This window comes from Echinops telfairi, unplaced genomic scaffold, assembly GCF_000313985.2.
Source record: "Echinops telfairi isolate 266 unplaced genomic scaffold, ASM31398v2 ScPeMD7_23;HRSCAF=83, whole genome shotgun sequence".
NCBI lineage: Eukaryota > Metazoa > Chordata > Mammalia > Afrosoricida > Tenrecidae > Echinops > Echinops telfairi.
Window position 1 is genome coordinate 40,957,343 of NW_022103920.1, and position 23,188 is coordinate 40,980,530.

General features: G+C 45.8%; 2 pseudogenes; both read right to left on the minus strand.

The window, feature by feature from the left end:
• Nucleotides 1-15,201: 15,201 nt before the first annotated feature.
• On the minus strand, nt 15,202-15,726 carry LOC101663915 (annotated as a pseudogene).
• Nucleotides 15,727-22,143: 6,417 nt separating this feature from the next.
• Nucleotides 22,144-23,188, minus strand: part of LOC101664226 — a 5,374-nt pseudogene continuing 4,329 nt past the window's right edge.

Consider the following 23,188-nt stretch of genomic DNA (forward strand, 5'->3'; position numbering starts at 1 on the left):
GTGGAGAGCAAATGTTTTGAGAATGATGAGGACAAGGAATGTACAAATGTGCTTTACACATTTGATATATATATGGATTGTGATGAGAGTTGTATGAGCCCCCAATAAGAATGATTAAATAAATAAATAAATTCCTTTCTTTGGCACCGGTGCTCAGGGGTTGGCTACTTTTCCCTCCCTCCTGCAGACCAGGGCTATGCGTCTCAATCAACACAAGTAGACCATAAATGGTGGGATCGATTCCATCCCTTGGATCATTTTCCTAGACTTCAGCACGGTTAAACTGGCCTTAAATCCCACACCAAACTCGCTGCTGTCGGCGTGATACCAGCTCATAGTGACCTGAGGGGACGGAGGAGAGCGGCCCCACAGGGTTTTTCAGGGCTGTACATCTTTATGGAAGTAGCTTACCACATCTTTTTGGCTGGTGGCTATTGATTGGTGGTCCAGTACATACTCAGTGTGCCATTTCGAGGTAAGTGCGGCAGATTTGGGGTGAAAGGACCACACGCATGGCTTTGCACCCATCACAGAGCACTACGAAACAAATTGTAGCCCAAACCAACCCAACCACCCACTGCCGTTGGGTCAATTCCGACTCCCAGTGGTCTTCTGCAGGGCTCGTGGGGCTGTAGGTATCCCCCCCAGCAGATCACCTCATCTTTCTTTCAGGAAGTGGCTGGTGGATTTGAACTAAAGACCTTGCTGTTAGCAGTCCTAGTCCAAAACTTTCCAGAAAGCATCACCAGGGATCCTTGTAAGAGAACACACGGCCCATTATTCACCTATACTCTTCTTTGCACTTCACAGAGTGAGATTATGATTTCTGAATGTGTGCTTGAGAAACCTCTGGAAAATTCTATTGTTTCCAACATTTATCCCTTCATTGTCCCAACACATTTTTAAAAAACCTCCGGCACATTATGATTTTAACCAACTTCTCTCAGCAAGAGAATCCACAGTTACTTTACTGTACCCAGACAACACAGGGCATAATGGATACATGATCATGTCATCATGATGCCAGAGCTGTAAAGGTTCTCTAAGACTGAATCCCACCGGAAGAAGCCCTATGAAAAAGCATGTTGGCTGAAGATGTCACTAAATCGCCCACCCATGCAATGCAGGCCCGCTACCCAGTGCTGCAGGTGGTCCTGAGCCCTGGGGGCTCTCAGCTCTGCTGCCAAGGGGTGCATCTGTTGCTGGGATCCAAAAGAGAGTTCCTGGGTTCATGAATCTACCACGCTAGCATTCCTCATTCTGAAGTCTTTCGATTTGAAATCGATGGAGTGGAATGGCTGGGTTTCCCAGAAACAAGGTGAGAGGTGAGAGGAGCTAGCTGGAAGTGAAGGAGAGAGGAGCAGGTGGAGGTGTAAACCTAGGAGACAGACCATGGAGACGGTCAGCATGGGGTGGGGGGCAGGATGTGGGAAGGGTGCTGTGACCTCATGGGGATGGCGACGAAGGTGGAGAAGCACAAATCTCTATGCATGGGTGAGTGGAAAAAACGATGGGCTCTGTAAACGTTCACCCCCAAACTGCACTCAATGAAAAAGAAAAAGAAAAGGAACAGAATTTGGAATAGGTGTGGAGAAGCAGGTAGGCAAGTGGAAGGCTAGTCACAGGTGCAGGTGCCTGTGATGCAGGGGAAGAGGGAGGGGAAGGCTAGTCCTCATTTCCTGGAAGCTCTGGAAGAACCAGGAGCCCGGGCAGGGTTGTGGCTACGCATTGGGCTGCAACCGGCATGGTCAGCAGTTTGTAACCACAGGCAGAGAGACTGGGCTTTCCACACCTATCAACAGTTTCCATCTTGGGCATTGACCTTGATGTTAGTGAGGGTTCCACCCCCGCCCTCAAATAACTGGAAGTATCTAGCTACCACGGCGTCCATTCTGAGTGACAGTGACCCAGCGACCCCATGTGTGTCAGCATAGAACTGCGCCTCATAGGGGTTCCAGTGGGTGATCTCTCAGACGTGGTTGCCAGCCATTTCTTCTGAGGCACCTCTGGGTGGACTAGCACCGCCCCAGAGCTCCCACGGCATGTTGTCCTTGCCTGGTGCATGACACCCTCCTGCAACCGGAGCCCTCGGCACCCTGAGACCCGCGGACTGTCCCCCCTGCCCCCGCCCCGCGGTGAGGAAAACACATTGTAGAGAGGGGAGGCTTAGGATGTCAGCGAAGGGGCCAGGCTGGGCAAGCTACTGGGAGGCTCGATGAGTTGTTTACATTGTCGAATTAAAAAAAGAAGGTGATCTGAAATGGAAAGCCCCGTCGCATTCATGATAAAATATTTAAAAACAAACAAACAAACAAAACCATGTCACGAAGATGACTTACACGAAGAGTTTTCCACCTGAACAGCTGGCAACCGTTTGGCCCTTCCCACAGACTGGTGAAGGCAGACAGTCGGTGGGAAGAGGCTGAAAGACGGGGCTGTCCTGTCAGGATATCCCCCCACTCCATCTGCCTCAAGGGCAGAACGCCACGGGAGCATCAGGGTGGCCAGGCCACCACTGTCACTTTACAAAACGGCCTGCCCTTTTCAAAAGTTTGGCGAACGTGTCCCACGCACGATGGATGGTTCTGTGCAGCTCCCGGGAAGCGATTTAAAAGATGTCACAGTCTTCCAGGCTTGTGCGGAACAGGACGCGAATGAATAAATAAGTCATGCCGACGATGCCTCAGATCTCTGTTGGGGTGAGCTTGTCCTTGTAGCACGTCATGGTCCTCACTCTCCCGTGCTCCGTTTCCAAGGGGCTCTTGGCAAATCTTTTTCAAAGCTGTCATCGGAGCCACTACTCACAAAAGCAGCATTTATAATGGGCGAGCGGTCCAGACTCCTTAAATACTGCGTTGTTGCATTTTCTACGCAGCAGGGTCTTTGCAAAGTCTCCTGTGGATGGCTTCTGCTCTGGTCCTCTCTTCCCTATTCAGGTAGGGCCTGGAGACCCTGGGCCTGGCTAGGCAGGGGCTCGCCAGTCTGAGGACACACAGTGCTGGGGCGCGGCCAGCTTCCTAGCAGCACGTTGTTGCGGTTGTTAGGTACCATTGGGTCAGTGGAGACCCAGAGTGCCCCTGTGCACACAGAACCAAGCAGCGCCCAGTCCTGCGCCAGCCTCACAATCGTTCCTGTGCCTGAGCCCATGGCTGCAGCCGCTGTGTCGTCTGTCCATCTCCTGGAGGGCCTGCCCCTTTTTCGCCGCCCCTCCATTTTACCAAGCATGGTGCCCTTCTCTAGAAACCAATCTCTTCTTACCTGCCCAAAATATGTTAGACGAAATGTTGCCACCCTGGCCTCTCAGGAGCACTCCGGCCATTCCACTTGTCTGTGAGTTTGTCATACTGTGGTGGTTCGTGTTTGCTGCGATGCTGGAAGCCACATCACTGGTGTTTCAAATGCCACCAGGCTCACCCAACGTGAGTAGGTTTCTGTAGAGCTTCCAGGCTAAGACCTGACAACGAAGACGGAATTGGCGGCCCACTTGGGAGGAAGGAGCCACTGAAAACCTAACGCATAGCTTAGCAGAAGAGCTTGCTGCCCTCATGGTTGTGGAAATGAATGATGGAGAAATTCCCAGACCGCTTTTTCTCCGAAGGGTAGACAGAGTTGCCTCCGACGACATTGGTTAAGTGTCAAGACAAATGAATTGCACCTCCAACAGGGCCTTCACCACCCTTCACCCCTGGGAGGTGCCACAGGTGTCCTGAAAACCGGACCTTGATCATCTGTGTCCTGGGTGCTGAGACACAATGCATGCCGCAGCGGAAATGTGGTTACTAGAAAGATCATTAGGCAGGACTCTGGTCCTCTCCCTTTCACTCTGGGCTCTAAGAGTATGGGCAGTTCTTGGCTGTGCATCCAGAGAAAAGTAAGTCCTGGACGACTTCAATCTTTTCTGTATTTATGATGTTGCTTATTGGTCCAGTTGTGAAGATGTTGGTTTGCTCTAAAGTGTAATCCATACTGAAGGCTGGAGTCTTTGATCTTTGCCAGTAAGTGCTTCAAGTGCTCTTTGTTTTCAGTAAACAAGGCTATGCCATCCGCATTTCAGAGGTTGGTAATGTGCCTGCCTCCACATTCTGACGTTGAATTCTTCTCCGTGTAGTCCAGGGTCTCAGATGATCTCCTCAGAAGGTAGATGGAGTAAGCGGGGAGGCACACACAGGGTCGTCAAGCGCTGGAGTTGACTGGGCAACAATGAACTTGTGTGTGTGTGTGTGTGTGTTTGGCTTGGTATATTGATCTATCTGCATGTATGCATCAAATTGCTTTACTTACGGCTTGTTCTCATTTAGGACAGAGTTTATAATAAAGAAGGGAATGTTCGAGCCAGTGTTATTCCTAAGAGGATTACTCGTGAACCCTAAGAGCCTACGTAATGTCTGTCCCCTTTTCTTCCTCCAACGACTCTACCAAAGCAGAGCGTGCTCCCTTCTCCAGGCAGCGACCAGGCTCTCTGTCTCTTAGACGTGACCTATGGTCTTGACTGAATCTCTGGCAGGCAGCGAGTCCAGGAGCATCAGGCTTTACATGCCTTTATTACCACAAATTTAATAGCCTTGGTCCTAATTACCCATCCGGGTGTTTGTTGTAATGAAATAAGACAGCCAAGTATGATGTATGCTTTCTCTCTCAACCAAAGGGAAGCGGTCTGCAGAAGCCAGGAGGTAATTTATAACCCAGATCTCTTCAACACCCCCAGCCCCCGTGAGAGACGTAATAACCGAGCATTAAGGTATTGAGTGGATGGGTCATTCATCACTGAGGGCTGACATTGGTTCACCACAAATGACGGTTCAGGAAGGGAGAGCCAGAGAAGGGCTGAATCGTGGGACTGCAGGGCTCTCGAAACTACAGATGTGAGTGACCAGATAATTCTTCATCTTAAAACTTTTTGCAGTTGACCTTTTGCTACTGCAAAGAATCCAGTTGCTATATAGCCCAGGCCACGAGGCCTCCTGAGTATAATTTGTGGGTCTTGGAAGAGTTCGCCTGATTCTGTCCTACGTCCGGGCCTCTGATTGAAATCCAGTTTTCCAACTGCTAAACACCTTCTCATGTTTCAAATCACACTGCAAGTTGCTTCTCATGGAAGCATTTCCTGCATGGCTCCCTTTCCTTCTGGGTCTCCATTTTGCCCTACTTATCCCAGCCTTTTTTCTTACAAGCGATCATTAAAAAGTTCGTGGGAAAATGGGATTAAAAGAGAGTGAAATTTTTCCATGAACTTTTAAAAACCTCCTTGTATAGACAGTGAGGGGCCACTTCTGGTGACAGCCCCCTCCATCTCCCTCCCTCTCCGCCCCTCGTTCCAGAAACCATGAGCAGGGCCTGGGCATAAAAGGTGCTCAGCAAATGTTTAGTGTTTATTGAGCGGAATCCCCAAAGCAAACCAAACTCATTGCTACCAAGTTGATTCCAAGTCCATGTGTTACAGAGGAGACTTGTTGCATAGGATTTTCTTAGTTGTAACTTTCATGGTAGTAAATCGCCAGGATTTTCTTCCATGACACTACTAAGCCTGTTGAGGATCCAAACCATTAACCTTTAGGTTAAGAGTAAAGCATAAATGACTTGAGATATGTAGGGACCTGAAAAGAAACGTACCCCAATCCATGTTAACCATGTAACACTGAGTTGATTCTGACTCGCAGTGACACTACAGGACAGAGTGGAACAGTTCTATAGGGTTTCTTAGGCTGTTACCTTTATGAGGGAGCCACAGTAGTGGTATAGTTGGTTAAATATTGGGCTGCCAACCACAAGGTCAGCAGTTCAAATCCAACAGCTGCTCTGTGAGAGAAAAATGAGGTTGGCTGTAAACATAAAGATTTATAGTTTAGGAAACAGTGTGGAGGAGTTACTCTGTTCTTTAAGGTTACTATTAGTCAGAACAGACTCCTTGGCAGCTTGGTTGGCTGTTTAATCTTTATGGTAGCAGATTACTACATCTTTCTCCTGTTGAGCATCTGATGGGTTCAAACCGCCGGCTTTTCCTGTTAGAGGTTGAGTGTGTGGCCCCCGTGTTTTAAGATATCAACTATCCCAACCGGTTCACAGATGTGGACCCTGAGGTCCAGAAAGGAGAAGTGATTTTCTGAAAGTCACCCAGCTAGTTAGCTGAAGATTTAGAATTAAACAAACTCTTCAGAGAAAAACTAGTCGTTCTCTCGCCACTGTTTTTTCCAGGCCCACCCCACGCCCAGTGAAACCTTTTCTCCCCCAGTGAATCTTTTAGGAACCCCAGTTCTACGTACAGCCCAGTCGAAGGCTCAGGATGGGCCCGTCCCCTGCTCTCCTGCGTGTGGCACCACAGCTGCACTAGCTCTAAGGGTTCTCGGAACCTAGTTTGAAAACTAGCTCACTACCCATCGCTGCTCCTCAAGACAATAAAACAAAGCTTCCCAAGTGATCCTGTTCTCTCGCCCAGAATTAGGCACCAGAGGCTGCGTCTCAGGTCCTACAACTCAAAGAATGTAATCAACAGAAAGAAACATACCCAATTTTGAGTCTTCTTCATGGCTGGTGCATTGTCTGAGCCATGTCTTGACTAACTCTCTACCAATTACCCTCTTGTTAACCCTCGGTATCTTCCTGATGGCAAGTAAGTGAGACCAAGTTTCACCAGCTTTGCTTCTAAGGAACATTCTGATTGTATTTCCATTAAAAAACAAATATATATATATATACTGTGGTTTAGGGAATCTACACAGCAAAACACAGGGGTAATACCAATTCATCAGTTTCTGCATGCACAACGCAGCGACATTGGTTGCATTTTTTGAGCTGTGGGATTTAAGCCGCTCACTATAGCTCTCGAAGGCCTTATAGACACCCAGGAAGTGTCCCGGTGTTAGATATACAGCTCCATTCTGGGCACGCCTTTGGCTGGGAGGTGGGGGGAGGTGCCAACAGCAGCCTTCACAGGTGAAAGCCCAAGAGATGATTGCTTTTTGTTTTATGGATGTGGTCATAACCCGAGTCAAGTCACGTCTCCAGGAAGGACATCTCACTAAAAACGAGACATTTCATCAAAAAGCTTTTAAATCAGCTTGTAAGCCTTGTTCCCGGTGAGATACTTGGCTGGGATTTTAAGATTTCTTTGAAATGATCATGCTACCTTTACGAAGCCCTGAAGGAACCGGGTGGTACCGGACCTCATTAAAAGACCTGAATTCTGCTCCCCAAAGGTCACTGCCATGAAAACCATACAGAGCAACACACGGGGCCGCCGTGAAGTGAAATCAATTAGAAGGCAACTGGTTTGATTTCTTGGTGTCCAAACCATTGTAACAGCAATAAAACATGGGCATCACTGGCTGTCCACGAGGAGAAGGACTGAATAATGCTCCCAACATCTCCCCTCTGTCCATTGCTACACTGTCATAAGACATTCTTGGTCCATAGGCAAGGAACAGATTTCTCCTTGGAAAGACATCTCAAACTCCAATCAGGTCTTGAGGGTTTTATTTATAAGTCAAGGGAAGGAATGTCTCTCGGCCAGTCCAAGGAATGCCATTTCAATGACCATTGCAAACAACCTTAATTGCTCATTGGATGTCTCTGATGCGGGAGGAACATTGGAGCGCAAGTAGGTAGGGTACCCAGATGGATGGAGAAGTTTACCAGATCTGCAATAGATGCTTCAGTCATCCTGGTAGAAAGAGAAACACTCTACTATCAGATTGTCAGACACGATCAGCAACCACCTGCTCGGCGGCAGGTATTGCGGCTCGGTAGTGTTTCTGTCTATTCTCAGTCTATGAGGCAGGAAAGTACAAGCAGTGCCTCCACATTTCCTGTTTCCTTGGGAGCCACATTCAGTCTCTATTTTGGGTAAAAAGCAACCAACCAAAGCCCCAAAGTGGTGTTCAATACCCACCTAACCCTGGCTGCCGCTCATGGGCCGCCATGTTTGCTGCATATCATTTCGGAAGAGCCTGGTCTCCTCAGCTTTTTCCTGTAACTTCTGCATGAGATTTTTCTTTTCCTGACAGCTCTAGGCACTAAGGTTTTCAGCAGGGAGGTGTTCAGAGCCCGATGATTGTCAGATTTAAAAGGACAAAGACCAGACACAGTCAATTTAGCCACTCTGCCGCAGACCATCTACGTAAATAATGGGCCAGAGCTTTGGGCCTGGGCTACTCTTCAAGGCAGCAGCTGGGAATTTTCTTCCTGAGCTCCACATCGAGCTGTGTGTAATGTGTGGCAGGGAGGGCAAGGTAGGCAGATTAAGATAAACAGGCCTAATGGTCTGATGGCTACTTAGTGCTTTCTGCTGGGTTTCTAATTATGCTCTGCAGAGATGGAGTGGGGCAGACTTTCGGTATCTTTCTGCAGAACTGTGAAATATTCCTCTTTGATTTTCCTTCATCCCAAGGAATGAATGAGGAGAGGAGAGAGGACAAGACAGGTCCTGAAAAAAACCCTGGTCTTTCATAAGAAAAGATGGATAGTACTTACATGAATTTGAGATGGGTGCAATATACTGGGTAGGGTGTAGCAGTTTGAATGTTCAAATTTCTACTTCATCAAGACAATGCATGCACATTGTTAAAAAAAATCAAGTCATATAAATAATATTGTGATGAAAAGAACTTCTTTCCCACGCCACACGTACTGCCATCTTTTATAATAGTTTCTAGCTTTATTGTGTGAATTACTTTAGTAATCTAAATGATATGTTTACAGTTCCCTATTTATTAATTTACCAGTTTTAGACATTCCCTACTGGGTCACCTTTACAAAAGTGCCATTTACTTTCACGATTACACCTCACCCTTTTCTCCCAGTGTTGAGCTTAGAGGACGGACACACTTGACCTCGCTGTCTCTCTTGTGCCATCAACAGCACTCGGTTTCAACTTGCCTCTATTTGTGGCATCATCATGCATTTCTTCCTTTTTCATCTCTAATTTTCTGATATAGAGATGACTTTTCAAAAGTAAAGATGGGTGGATTTCCAGGGGCTATATCCATGAAAACAATTTAGAAAGCAGTTTCACCTATCTTTTTTTCTCTTGGAACACTTAGATTCAGCTTAAATATTACATCCTTCGAGAATGCTTTCTTAACCTTTACCTTCTACATGCTCCTATATATGATTTTTCATGCGTGGTTCATACAGATCATGATGACTCCAGTGTAGCGTGCTAGATCAGGGCATCTTCCTTCCTGACCTGGGTGTCACGAGGACAGGAACTAGTGGCTTCTTCTCTGCGTTCCTCGCACCGAGCGGAGTCCTGACACATGACAGGCCCCCATGCCCATTTCCTATAGAATATATGCACGTCATTTTCTATGCAAACATTTTCATGCAATTATACTGCTTACTGTTTGAAGTAATAAAATGTTTCCCAATATGTCTGGACACGAAGAAAAAGAAAATCAACCACTGCTGTCCGTCAATGAGCTTGTGTGTATGTCATTAACAGCGCACAGGATAATTACATCCAAACACAAGACGGAGGCTATTTACATCGTATGGAGAACCATGTGTCACTTGAGAGTGTGGTTCGCTGGGTTCTCTGACATAGGGTCGGCTCTCATGCAGGTGGCTGTCTTTTTGATGACCACCCCACAGCAAGTGTTAGCTTCCAAAATGAAGCACTTCAGCTGCTTTGTATAGTCAGGTATGCTCCATCTGCTTCCTTTCTTTCTTTCTTTCTTTCTTTCTTTCTCTCTCTCTCTCTCTCTTCCTTCCTTCCTTCCTTCCTTCCTTCCTTCCTTCTTTCTTTTCGGTAACTTGTTCTGACTACTGGACTATCGAGACTTTCACAAGCCCAACCGAGGAAGCAATTGACTCAACCTGATGACTTCTTTCTAAATTGATCTCCAGAATTTTAGTGGTTATTGAAAGATCTCCAAAGTTCTCCTTTATTGTTATCTGAATAAGCTTTATTCAAGCCCAAAATGACTTCCCAATTTTAGGAGATGCCTTTTGGAAAAGTGCATACTGGTAGGAGAAGTTGTCAATTTCCTGCCATTTAGTGCTCAGATACCGACTGGTAGGAATTGCTGTATAAATATCCTAGCCCTCTTGCCCTGACCTCCCAGGTTCCTATGGGTTGTGTAAACTTCAGTCACCTGTAGTGGTGATCTGTTGGATGACACATTTTTAATCTTCTGTCTTTCCTTGTGGGAAACTGAGGGCCAGGGAGAGAGTATATGCGGACAAACTCTCTATGCTTATAATTCAGAAGCCTGGGAGGCCAGGATTCTGGTGGAAGGAGGGAGGCCTTCACATTTGTGAGTTGGAGATGAGTCCTAACCACATCCCCTAATTAAAAATCATCCCCACAAATCCTCCCACAATAGTGCTACTTTGATGGCACCTCTTACAAGCACAAGGCTGATGATTATGAGGCAGGCAGCGCTTATCTATAGGAGCAGACATGTTTCTATTGTTCTCCTAAATCAGGGGATAGTCAATTTCCTTCTGCCTGCCCCCAGTACTAGTATTAGCTTTCTCCCCCAACGAGCCCAGGGATATCTAGGGTTAAGACACTGCCCACAGTGTTAGTTAGGTGATTGACTGTGATTGAAGGGGCTTGCTAACCCCAAGACTACATATAACTGCCAGAGAATACATTCTCTCTCTTGTTTCTGACTCCTAAACTTTTTGTCTGTCTTTTCATTTATTCCCTTTAATTGCTTCTTAGGACCCTCTCGGTTATGGGCTGGACCTCACAAATGGTGCCCTGACACAGGACCAATAGGAAAGTCTCCCAGGGGAGAAATTACTTTGTACAATGGTTGTGCAACCCTATTGGGTGGCTGAGTGAGGGAATTATTTGGAGGTGAGAATCTGGTTGGGGGATTAGTAATAATAATAATAATACACAGGATAATGAGAAAGGTTAAAATAACCAGAAAAACAAAAACCCCAGAGGGGTTTATTCAAGCCCAATGAACAAAAAGATGCAAGGATTTCTGCAAGTAGTGAAAAAGTATAATCTATGGTTCCCTGAGGAAGGAACTTTAGACCTAAGGACATGGGAGAGAGTCACTGTAAACTTAGAGAAAGCAGCCAGGGAGGGGGAGAATATCCCTATGGAGGCATGGGCTCTGTGGGCACAAGTTAAAATGGTTTTAGAACTTCTGCAGACAGAGGAAGAATAGAAAGAGGACTATCAATGTAGTGAAAAATCTGAGGTCAACTACCCAAATTTACAAAAGCAGACTAAACTTGCTCCAAATGAGTATGAAAGAGTTGAGAAAGGTTTGCAAGAGACTAAAGAAATGAAATCTGATTCAAAAGAGAACCGCAGGGCCCAAGCACCTGCCCCGCTGAGGAAGGCAGCCCAGCTGCCGAGAGGCCACGGGACAACAGAGGGAGTGCAGAGAGAAAGCAAGGAGCGTGCCCAATGCGGGGGAAGCGCCTTTGCTTTTGAGAGTAGAGAGAAGAATAGTGGAGGAAGGAGACTTGGAGTCAGGGTTGACTTTCCCTCTTCATGTGATCGAGAGGCCACCCAATGCCGAAAACCCACGTGGATGTTAGGAACATTAGAATGCCTTCCCCTTTCAGCTATCAAAAGACATCAAACAGATGGTCTCAAATTAGAGGGTCCACTCTCCTTTCGTAATCAGCATGATCAAATCCTTCGCTGAAGGTGAGCATTTGATCGCTGAAGACTGGAACACTTTAACTGAGACTTGCTTTTCTCCATCAGATTACTGACAATACTGAATTTGGTGGTCTGAAGGGGCTGAAACACGGGCTAGCTGGAACACAGTGCAGGGTGTCCCCATAGGGGTAGATCAATAATTGGGTATTGCAAATTACCGAACAAGTATTCTTGTAACTACCTGATGTTTGTCTGTGGGCCTAGGAAAAGATAATGCCTTTGGGGGAGAAATGGTCCAGCTACTCTGCTATACCCCAGCGTAATGATGAGCCGTCTGTAGATATTGTGCCCCATTTGCAGGATGCAGTTCAAAAGAACGACAGTAACATAGACATTGCAAATAGTCAAATATAGACCATAGCTTATGATAATGCTAACCATGACTGCCAGGCTGTATTCGTCCTATAAAGAATAGAGCACGCTTTTAGACCATCTTAAGATTTGCAGAGGAGTTGGGTCTGAGACACATAATGCAGACCACCAAGCGGGTAGGCTATGGCCAATTGCACCAAGCCTAAGGGAGGATTTTTAGCTGTGGGAGCGTCAGGGATTTTCAAAGAGAGCGCCGGCAGGCGGCTAAAAGCAGCCTGGGGCTGCCAGGTTCAAAAGAATCCAGACATTGCCCCCGCTGCAAAAAGGGGAATCATTGGGGGAATCGGTGACAATCAAAATTCAGCAGTGAAGGAGTTCCATTAACGAACACTACCCAGCGGGGAAACAGGGAGCGGGGCATGCTGTGAGACCTGCCAGCCTGAGCCTGGGAAATGCAGTTTATCCCCAGCTCTGCCCGCAATACACTGAACCTCAGGCAGGCCTAAGGGTCCGTCCCACCACCAGAGGGAGCGCTGTGATAGATTTAACCAGCCAAGAAGAGGTTCTGTTCATACCAATGGCCAACAGTGATTATTAGAACTGGTATCTGGGGACTGCTACCTAAAGGAACTAAAGGGCTTTTATTAGGAAAATCCAGCCTACATATTCAAGGTGTTCAGATTGTTACTGGAGTTATTAATCAAGATTATGAAGGAGAGCTTAAGGCTGTAATTAAATCTGAGATGCCCTGGACAATAAAAAAGGAAGATCACTTAGGCCGATTACTCCTACTTTCTTTCTCTCTTTCTTTCTTTCTTTCTTTATCATTTTATTAGGGGCTCATACAACTCTTATCACAATCCAAACATACAACAATAGTGTAAAGCACATTTGTACATTCATTGCCCTCATCATTCTCAAAACATTTGCTCTCCACTTAAGCCCCTGGCATCAGCTCCTCACAGGTCCCCATCCCTCCCCGCTTCCCCCTCCCTCATGAGCCCTTGATAATTTATAAATTATTATTTTGTCATATCTTACACTGTGCAACATCTCCCTTCACCCACTTTTCTGTTGTCTATCCCCCAGGGAGGAAGTTATATGTGGGTCCCTGTAATCAGTTCCCACTTTCTACCCCACCTTCCCTCCACCCTCCAGGTATTGCCTCTCTCACCCCTGGTCCTGAAGGGTTCATGTGTCCTGGATTCCCTGTGTTTCCAGTTCCTATCTGTACCAATGTACATCCTCTGGTCTAGCCAGATTTGTAAGGTAGAATTGGGATCATGATAATGGGGGGCGGGGTGTGAGGAAGCATTTAGAAACTAGAGGAAAGTTGTATGTTTCATTGTTGCTACACTGCACCCTGACTGGCTCATCTCCTCCCCATGACCTTTCTGTAAGGGGAAGTCCAATTGCCTACAGATGGGCTTTGGGTCTCCACTCCGCACTCCCCACCTCATTCACAATGATAGAATTTTTTTGTCCTGATGATGCCTGATACCTGATCCCTTCGACACCTCGTGATCACATAGGCTGGTGTGCTTCCTCCATGTGGGCTTTGTTGCTTCTGAGCTAGATGGCCGCTTGTTTACCTTCAGGTCTTTAAGACCCCAGACGCTATATCTTTTGATAGCCGGTCTCCATCAGCTTTCTTCACGACACTTGCTTATTCACCTGCTTTGTCGTCAGCAATCATGTCAGGAAGGTGAGCATCATGGAATGCCAGTTTAATAGAACAAAGTATTCTTGCATTGAGGGAGGACTTCAGTTACTCTTACTTTCTCATGTTCCTTTGAACAAAGCCAACACCATAAGGGTGAAAATTCAGAGGAATCAGGTCTACCTGTATATCATGGGATATTCTGAATGCTACGATGGACAAGCAACAGTGTCCTTACGTGGATTAATAATTGAAGGAAAGGTGTGTTCTGGGATTTGGATTCAGGAGCTGACCTTTTAGTCACAAGCCACCAACAATGGCCAAAGGCCAGGGAACTGAGCAGCCCTACTTTTAGCATGGAGGGAACAGGGGAGGCTAACCAGGAGAAAGTATGGTGGAGTGGCAGGGTCCTACAATGTACAGGGCCTGAAGGACAGTCAGGTTTAATTAATCCTGTGGTGACACTTACCCCAATTAATTTATGGAGGAGGGATCTATAGCAGCAGTGGGGGGGGGGCATGAAGGCGGGCTGACTGTATATTCCTCCACAGAATTCTCTATCACGAAATATAACAAAAAAATGAGTTATAAAGGAAGTGGCCTTTGAAAAAAGTGTATGAGGAGACACTTCTCCGATTGAGGTCCCTCTCACAGACGACCGCCTGGCCTGGGTATCAGCATGGTTACTGGGACTGCTGTAGCAAGGCCCTCACCCAGTCAACTGTCTTGGAGGTCAGGTGACCCAATATGGATTGAACAGTGGTCCCTTAATGAAGAGAAATTGCAGGCTCTGCATGATTTCGTTCAAGAGCAGCTGAGAGAAGGTCACATTGCAGAAACTCTCGGTCCCTGGAATTCTCCTGTACTTGTGATTAGAAGGACATCAGGCAAATGGAGGCTGCTCATAGACCTTAGAGCAGAGAACTCCAACTCTACCGTACAGCCCATGGGAAGCCTCCTGCTAGGCCTTCCCTCACCGAGCATGACTCCCAACATTTGGGAGATGATTGTTATAGATTTAAAGAATTGTTTGTTTTTAATTTTGAAAAGTCCTTTTTATCGTACACTCTCAAATATTTTTCCTTCTTAATAGCAGATATAGGACTATCATTCTTCCTCCATTTTTCGAACAATCAGTATTCTTCAATTGCACAATATCAAGTGACAACGTGCTCCTGTAGGTGGATACATTTGACAGTTCCAGTTTGTGGGATATCAAATCCTGCTGTAATGAATATCTTTCATATGGATAACTTGTCGCACATTTCTAGGGTAAATCCTAGCAGGAGAATCACTGGATCTAAGAAGGCATGCACTTTTAATTTTTACATCAGACTTTTCTCCAGAAAAGCAGCACTCATTTCACGACGTTATAGTTGTTCTATATGAATGGGTGTATCTATTCCCCCAAACTGACCCCAACATCATTTTGTCACTAAAAGTCTATGACAACGAAACAGGTAAAATGACATCTTGCTTTAGTTTGTTCTTTGTGCCTGAGGTTGAACATTGTTATTACATAACTGGCTCTCTTTCATTTAGATTCTTGTTCTGTATCTTTGCCTGGTTTCTTTTGTGCTGTTCTTACTGAAGTATATCATCATATTGAGCCTATTGAGTTGCCATTTCTCGGCCTCAGCACCCTACAAACCTCTCTGAGGATCTGCTCCTGGTCCTTCACGGAGCACAGCACCAGGGTGCAGATGACCACAGCCATAGAGCCATCAGCCACCTGGGGCAAGTTCTCCCCAGGAGCCACCACGAAGCGCTCGAACTGCAGGTGACGGTTCTCAGCCCTGCTCTTGATCAAGAACTTCTCAAAGTTGGGATTGGGGTCAACACAGGTCACCTTGCATCCAGGTGGGTAGAACTTGAAGTTGGTCCCCATGCCACAGCCCAATTCCAGCAGGGAGAGCTCCCCAAAGGTGCCTGCAAACTCCTGCAGCCTGCTGAAAAGCTCCCGCTTCCGGCCCGCCATCTGCTCATTGTACATCACAGTGGACCTCCCCATGAAGTGGGAAGAATTGTTTGCATATTCTGCTCCAGAGGCCCAGGAGTGCAGCAGGTACACGGGGAATGCCAGGATGCCAACAAGCAGCCTGAGAAGGAAGACGGCAAACTCCATCATGCCGGTCTGGTCACTCGCTCAAGGAGAACCTTCCTCTTGTGTTCTGGGCAGCAACTCTCAGACACGAGTAGCTGAACAACCAGGATTGTTTTTTATACTATTCAGTTAGATCCTGCTGATCACGAGAGGTTTGCATTCAGCTTCCTGAATTAAACCACAAGGCCCCTACCAAGAGGAATTTTCTAAAACCTTTAGCTCATAGCCTGGCGAATACTGGCACCATGCATTAGTCTTTTATAGGGAAAGTCTTAGAACCGTCAGAAGGCCTACATCATCCACTACCTTCATGATCTTTTAATAGTTGCACCGCACAATGAAATAGTACAACAAACCTAGGTACACATTAGTGAGGCCATTGCTCAGGCAGGATTAATAATTGCTCTTATTAAAATTCAGACAACCAGCCCTCATACTTACTTAGGGACAGTAGTGGATTGGACCACAGGCCACAGAAACTAGAAATTAGAAAAGACCATCTAAAAACATTAAATGATTTTCAAAAGCTGCTGGGAGATATAAATTGGATAAGACCTTTGTTGGGCATCCCCACGGAAGAGCTCAAACACTTGATTGACACATTAAAAGGGGACCCACAGCTAAATAGCCCTAGAGAGCTCACCCCAAGGCTTGCTGTGCGTTAGTTTGTAGAAGAAAGCATCAGCCAAGGAAAGCTTTATCTCAGGAATCCAGCTAAAAGCATTCACCTAGTCCTTTTTCACACACCTATCACCCCCACTGCTATGTGAGCCCAGGAAGATGAACCTCGAGCGTGGGTACATGTAGCCATTATGGGCCCCAACGTTGTCTGGCCCTCTTGGGAACAAATGGCACAGCTGATAGCCAGAGGCCAGCATCGCTGTCAAGCACTCAGTGGGTACAACCCATCTATCATAAGTCTACCTTACACCCCCGCTCAGATAAAAATTCTTTAGGAATTTTCTACAGATTTTCAAATAGTGTTAGCTGAATTTAGTGGGAAGTTAGCTTGCTGTCACCCTCTGGGGAAGCTCTGGGAGTTGCTAAAAGGAACTCCACGGTCATTACCAAAGTCTCATCCCATAAGGCGCTCGAGGGAGCCCCTCGTTACTTTACAGACGGCTCCAGTGACAGCAGAGCAGCCTACTGGGGCCCCTCCTCTCAGTCCTTTCAACTTATTATAGCTTTGCTCAGAAACAGAAATATTCACTTCATTCTATTATTCAAAGATGTAAAGTATTAATAAAATCAGTGACTTGGTGTGTAATGTGCAAGTGTGTTCGGTCATTGAAACAGCAAAACCATTGGGAAGTTATTCATCACCTTGCAAACTCAAATACATCCCTGTCTCCACTTATTCTTCATCGGGCACGCGAGGGCACACACGCATTTGCCAGGGTCAATTTCCATGAGAAATACTAATGCAGAGGAGTTAACCCAAAAGGCATTTGTGGGAAACTCAGGTCTGGGAAGAGTGTATGCAGACAAATTCTTTATTACATAATTTAAGAAGCCTGGGAGGCCAGGGTTCTGGGTGGAGGGAGGGTTGTGAGTCAAAGATGAGTCCCAATCACATTCTCATAACTAAGGTTAATCTGCACAACATCCTCCCATAATCGTGCTGCCTTAAAGTGACCTCTTAACAAGCATATGGCTGAGTGCTACCTGGCTGGCAGCTTTATGTATAGGAGCAGACATGTTGCTATTGCTCTTCCTGCTCAGGGGACAGTCACTCCCCCTTACCTGTCCCCAGCACTGGTGTTAGGTTACTCCTCCAATGAACTCAGGGACCTCTAGGGTTAGGGTACAGCCCACTCTGTGTGGTTACCTGTACTTAGGGGGGCTGGAATGCCCCAAAACTACATAAATTGATGTTAAGAATACCTTTGCTCTCTTCTGCTCAGACCTGGTTCCTGATGCCATGGCGGTGGTGAGCACCTCAAAACTTTTGTTTGTCTCTTAATTTCTTCCCTTTGATTACAAAACTGTACCCGAGGACCCATCGGAGGTGGGGCTGGATCTCACAGGCATTCACTATTCTTACAGCCTCAAGGGCTGAGCATCAAATTTTATACAACAACGCTAGTAGCCTAAGGCCAAGGTACCATCTAATGTAGGGTCAAGCTAGACAAATCATAGAGAATGCATCACAGTCAGAAAAACTCACTTAGCAAGGGACCTGATAGAGGTAATCGATGAGGAGATCAGTCATGACGAATGGACACCACCCCTGTACCCTCATTTGGATGCCTAGGGGCTGTACACGTCACTATAGCTCTTTCTCCAGGGTTTTATGGGTGCTGGCCATGACCACCCAATCCATAGAGCACACCAGCAGCCGCTTACTGTCCTGTTTCACTGGGATGGCACTTCAACACATCTGAAAATGGGCAATGGTCTCACGCATGCCAGCAAATGGTTTCCTAATTTTTGTTAAGATTGGAATATTCCTCATGTCACAGGTGTCCCTTACAGCCCTCAGGGCCAGGCCCTCATTGAATGGGCACAGAGCACCCCAAATCTCAATGATTGGGAGACCAAAGGTGATTTCTATATACGGAAATCTTCATTTAGCTTTATTAACACTGGATATTTTCTCACTTCCAAATAAATTCTAAGATAACGAGGTGGAAAAACATTTTTCCACCCCCACAGAGAAACCCGATCTGGAGAAGATCTGGTGGAAGAATGATGCTGGAATGTGGGTGACAGGGTTCCTCATCTCTAGGGGCTGAAGCCATGCTGATGTTTTTTTAGATGGTGGAGAAAACAAATGCATTTCCCTTAGGAGGGTGGGACCTCATGTGGAGAAAGCTGAAGAACAAGGAGCAGATGAAGAAACCACCCAATCTCAATGATAATTCTTTCCTCTGGTCACTAACAGCCCAAAGAGGGGCTATTTATTGGTGTTTTTTTACAGACAAAGGAGATAAATACATTTCAGAAACATCAAGAAAACCTCACAGATTGCTGAGAGCGCAATCTGCCATTGCTGACTGCATGCGTCTGGTCCTTTAGAGAAACAAACCCACAGAAGCTCATGTATAAGAGAGAGTTTGATCTAAAGGGTAAATGCACATGAAGAAAACATCCCAACCCAGTGCTGCCCAAGCCCACAAGTCCAAGTTAACCCCTATGTCCTACCCCAATCCACAAAGTCCTCCTCCATCTCACAAAACACACACTATGATGCCGACTGCAGGAGGAAAGCCGAGTCAGTGAGTGTGTCAGCATCTCAGCGCTATCAGGGGTCACCACGTGGCTGCTCCAGCACCCAGGGCTGCATCGGGGTAGGTCCATGTGGTTTCTCCTCAGGGATGTCTTGCAGGAAGTGAGTCCCGCAGATAAATCAAGGAACTGGATAAGGCAGCTGCACCCTGGTCCGACCATCACAAAGCAAGAGACCCGAGAAATAGAAAGGTGAGGCTCACCAAGCCTTTTATCTCTCCGCCCTTCAATTAACCCCAGATGTGTTTATCGGCCAGGTTGGCACAATAAACTTTAACTATCTCACTGATGTTGCTTGAGAGGCAATCCAGGACTCTATTAAAACTGGACATTTTATGGAAAAGTGACTGGACTAATACAACAAACTTTTGATTTGCTAAAAGATATAGAAATGGACTTTCAAGATCAATTGATGCTAAAACGAACTGGAACATTACAATTTTGGGGTATAATTCCTTATCTGTATAATGTCACTTTACATAATTTGACTTTAAATGGAAATCACTTGCAGGAATTTAAGGGCAATGTCTCATTAGCTATCAATCAGCTAAAAAAGTTAATTTTGACCCAAAGTAGTTTCCATATGTTAGCTTCTAGTCTGACTGTATGACTTATTGTCATTATGTGTTGTGTTCACGGTCACATGCTGTTTCTTTAGAAGGTGAAGTGGGACCGGAAAAAGCCATGTCACCGAATGTAGCCCTTTTGAATTTAAAACATATTGAGCACCATGAAGAGAGTGTATGCAGACAAACTCTCTCCGCTCAGAATTCAGAAGCCTGGGAGGCCAGGATTTCGAAGGAGGGAGGCCTTCACATTTGAGTTGGAGATGAGTCCTAACCACATTCCCCTAATTAAAAATCACCCCACAAATCCTCCCATAACAGTGCTACCTTAATGGAACCTCTTACAAGCACAAGGCTCATGATTATGAGGCAGGTAGCCCTTATCTACAGGAGCAGACATGTTTCTTTGTTCTCCCCACTCGGGGACAGTCCATTTCCTTCTGCCTGCCCCCAGTGCTAGTACTGTATTAGCTTTCTGCCCCAATGAGCCCAAGGATATCTAGGGTTAAGACTAGGTCCAACTTGTTGCTTACGTGACAATATATACCTGCTGGAGAATACATTCTCTCTCTCTTGTTTCTGATTCCATGAAAGGTGAGCATTCTAAACTTTTAGTCTGTTTTTGAAATTATTCCAGTAAATTGCACAACCACTCCATAGGACCATCTCAGTTGTGGGGTACCCCACATTCCCTTTCTTGTCTCATTTTATCATCCCTTACCAGTGCTTCCTTAGATCTCTTTATGCCCAAACAATTTGTGTTACAAGATGTTTACTTGTGTTTTATTGATTATGCAAAGGCCTTTGGCTATGTGGGCCATAAGAAATATGGATACCTTTGAGAAGAACGGGGATTCCAGAGCACTTCATTGTGCTCATGCAGTACCTGGCTCAAGAGGCAGTTGTGTCAACAGAACAAGAGATACCACGGAGTTTAACATCAGGAGAGGTGTGTGTGAAGGTGGTACCTCCTCACCATGCTTGTTCAATCTGTGTGCAGCGCAGATCAGCAGAGAAGTTGCATTATATGGACAAGAATGTGGCATCAAGACTGGAGGAAGCTGTATTAACAACCTGCGACAACACAACCCTGCTTCCTGAAGGTGAGGAAGGGTTGCCTATGAAGATCAAGTATCACAGCCTTCAGCATTTATTACAACTTAACGTCGTAACGAACACCCCAGTTCTCACAACTGGGCCAATATGATCAATGGAAAAAAGACGAAAGTTGTCAAGGATTTCATCTTGCTTAGATCCACAACCAGTACCCATGGAAACCACAGAAACAGTCAAGATCACTAGAAACAGCGAGAGAGCAAGTGAAGCATCGCACAGACTAAATCTGCCGCATAAAGTGTTGCAAAGCAAAGCGGTTACTTGGAGGACTGAGGTGTGTCTGGCCCGAGCCATGGTGTTTTCCATGGCCTCACATGCCTGTGAAAACTGGGCCGAGTAGGGGAGAGAGAAGAAGACGAATGGATGCATTTGTTGTGCAGCCGGTGAAGAATGTAGAAAGTACCATGGACGCTGCCTAACAAACAAACACGTCTGTCCAGGAAGAAGTACAGTCTGAATGCTCCTTAGAGACAAAGATGGCAAGACTTCTCATGCGCTCGGTTACATGAATTGTTCTCAGGAGAAGTCAGACCGTGGGAAAGAGCTTGATAAAGCAGTGGGGCAGCACATGAAAGGGGACTTGGACCAGACGGATTGTGACGGCACCGATGGGCTCCCGCTCACAGCTGAGGAAGGTGCAGGACTGGGTGGTGTTTTGTACTGTTGTCCACTGGGTCGCTATGGGCTGGAACTAACTTGACTATCCCTAACAACCACGACCGATCTTGTTTTGTTTTAACGTTTACGGAACACTTTGATTGTAATAAAAAAGCGACCCAACGGGGTTGGTAATGACTTCAGCAAATCATTCTGCAGAGATTTTAAAACGGATATCAGCTTCTGCCAGGCAATTAAAACAATTCAAATGTGAAAATTTCACAGTACAGTAAACTCCACCCCAACTAAGGAATGGTGGCTAAAAAGAAGACGTCCTGGCAAAACCTCTCATGTGACATGGTCACCACTCACAATTCTGTACAAAAGTTCGTGTTGTAAAGCTCTGATGTAAAAATTAAACAATCAAGCACAATATTTTAAGTGCAGCAAGGATTTACCATGTCATTAGTTACAAGGTTTGAATTTCTTTACCTTATGACAAAATTCGATATAGATGACTTTGTGATTTAGACAATTTAAAAAGTCTGTCATTTTACAGTGACAGATTTCACTTTTTATCATCTTTCTCCTCCTCCTTTGTCTTTGCTGACTTTTTTCCTGCGTTTCTGTTCTTTGCTTTTTTCCAATTCTGCTCCAGTACCTGCATGCTTCTTTTGTTTCTTATTTTTTTCCATGTTATTTTTTCTTATCATTTTATTGGGAGCTCTTACAGCTATTGTAACAATCCATATTTCAATCAGATCAAGTATAATTGTTCCAATTCTACCACCATCAGTTTCAATACTCTTGTCTTTCTTCTTGAATTCTTTGATCTCACCTCCCCTTTATCCCTCCGCCTTCCCCCATCCCCAGGAACCCTTAAAATATTGTATGTTATTATTTGCCATCTCACACCACCCCGGGTTACTGTTCACCTGCGATCTGTTATCCTTGTGTGTCTAATGCGTTTCACGTCTCTCTGCGTCTTCTTCTTCTTACTATGCTGCCTCGCTGCCTCGCTTGCACTGCGACGTGGCTTGGGGTCTGGCTTCCAGCAGGGCTGTGCCTTCTACTTGCACTGCTTTGACGGTGACCCCTGGCCATGCCTCACTGGCCCACCGTGGCCGTGTCCAGATTCTCTTCGCTTTCTCCATCACTTTATCTTTCAGTTCCTTCAGACCCCCGATGTCTCTTCTTTTACAAATACATTATTACTTTCACCGTCATTTTCATTATAATCTGCTTCAAATTCCACCTCATCATTTTCTCTCGTTCAATCGGAGGAAAATCCAGAGGACTAGCTTAACTGGGGCTTAGGTTTGATAGAATTCTAGTCAACTCGCCCAGCAACTTGCTCTTTTTCAACATGTGTGTCTCGTGGGTTAAGTATATGCAGTAATTTATTGCCACTGGACTATTATTCCTTGATTCTGATACATGCTTCTCATGATCGTTACAACTCTTTTTATCTACAGACTTTCTCTTCACGTTAGTATCTTTAGAATCCTAGGTAGCTGCATGATCATTGAGGGACTTCAATGATTTTAGGGGGAACCTGCTGTTTCCCTCAGAGGCGAATCCCTCTCATCTTTGGCTACTTTTTCTGTCTGGATGCAGAATGTTTATTCCGCAGAGGAGTCTTCCTGTTGACTCACTTCTTTCATCCCTGCGCTTGGAACTTGAACAATCTCTGTTGTCATAGTTGGGTTTTGTGTCTTTATGGGGCGTGCAGTCTTTATTTTAGGAGCCATGAATGGAATCATACTTATCTGAAGTTCTAGTCTCTTTGGACAGTTGAGACGGATTTTTTAATTTCACGTGTTCATTTAGACGGGCCAAATGACTCCCTCTCTCTCTGATTGATGCTGCTTTTGCCCTTCCCAGGGTTTTCCTTTCCCAAGATACAACAGTCTGGATCTTTGGTTTGTCCCTTTTCACTAGATGTAGGGCTATCTGAACTTCCATTCTCATGCATT